We start from the raw sequence: 1,704 nt of genomic DNA, 5'->3' as shown, positions 1-1,704 counted from the left end.
ATATATATATATATATATATATATATATATATATATATATATATATATATATATATATATATCTAAAAATATAATAAGTCTCAATCAAGGTTATATCATTGATTTATGTCCCTCTTTTTGTATGCTAATAAATGTATACATTTTTTTTTAAATGTTGTACACTTCAATGTTATTATACAAAATTGTACCTACTACATTCTTGTTATACAAAACTACCCTTACACAGTTATAACACAGTTAATTTTAACTCCATCATTATTACCATACACATATATCTATCATATCTTTTTCCTATTCTTGAATTATCATTTTATTAAAATCATTATATAATCAATTTTATGGTTGGTTATATTTTAATTAAATTTCTATTAATGGTAAATTATATATGTGTCTATAAAATACATATATTATTTGTGTATATATAATTCAAATTATAAATTTTAATTATTTATTTGTATTTATTAATGTTTTAATATTGGGCATAAATTTTCGCGATCGCGCGTACAAAATACTAATATATATATATATATATTCGGATCGGTATGAATATACATGTTTTCTAAACAAAAACTTTACACGTGATCTATTGTAATATATTCAGTATAAATAAATATTCTTTTTCTTTAAAAAAAAAACCCAGATGTATATGTATTCCTTTACAAATATTGTTCAAATTCAGTATTAAAACCAAAATCAATTCTTGAATTATATATCAATATCAGTATTGCAAAATCAACCACTTCTAGTCTATGTATTCTGCAATTCTTTTTATATACATACATTTTTTTACCGTGATATAGCCTCCTTGTAAAAGGAGTGTGAAAAAGGGGTAAGGTGGGTGGTCGGTTTGGTTGGCCGGAGTCTTGTAAAGGGAGTCGGCACTCGGTCAACCCTGCCTCATTGTAAAAGGAGTGTGCAAAAGGTGTAAGGTGGGTTGTCGGTTTGGTTGGTCAGAGTCCTGTAAAAGGAGTCGGCACTCGGTAACCGTGCCTCCTTGTAAAAGAAATGTGCAAAAGGCATAAAGTAGGTAGTCAGTTTGGTTGGCCGGAGTCCTGTATAAGGAGTCGACACTAGGTCAATCGTGGATCCTTGTAAAAGGAGTGTGCAAAAAGCGTAAGGTGGGTAGTCGTTTTGGTTGGTCGGAGTCCTGTAAAATGAGTAGACAGTCGATCAACCGTACCTCCTTGTAGAAGGAGTATGCAAGAGGCGTATGGTGGGTAGTCGGTTTGGTTGGCCGGAGTCCTCTAAAAGGAGTCGGCACTCGGTCAAAACCGTGCCTCCTTGTAAAAGGAGTGTGTAAAAAGTGTAAGGATGGAAGTGGGTCGATGGAAGTGAGTGAGAGCGACTCGGGACAGAGAGACTTGTGTGAGTACTTTCCTGTACAGAGCTAGGCAAGTACAAAAAAGTGAGGGACTATATGATGGTATATGAGCCTCCAAGAGTAATGATGGAAGGCGGAGCGGCAGGGAAAGACGAGAGGAATCACTAAACCGATCTGAAGCAAAGGATCAGATGTATGGCATCATGGCTGGGGGCGACACAGAGTAGAGAGTGGTTAGACCAATCTAGTAGTGAGACCAATCAAGAAGGAGTCGGACCGTAGAAGTCGTACTATCGAAGTCGAATTATAAGAGCCAAAGTCAGGATGTTAGTTAGAGCCGTTCGAACGGCTGAACGGGTGAAGGAGGCAGGAGAACTTGAGGA

The sequence above is a fragment of the Ipomoea triloba genome, chromosome 14 (assembly GCF_003576645.1).
Source record: "Ipomoea triloba cultivar NCNSP0323 chromosome 14, ASM357664v1".
NCBI lineage: Eukaryota > Viridiplantae > Streptophyta > Magnoliopsida > Solanales > Convolvulaceae > Ipomoea > Ipomoea triloba.
Note: the sequence above shows the minus strand (reverse complement) of the source record.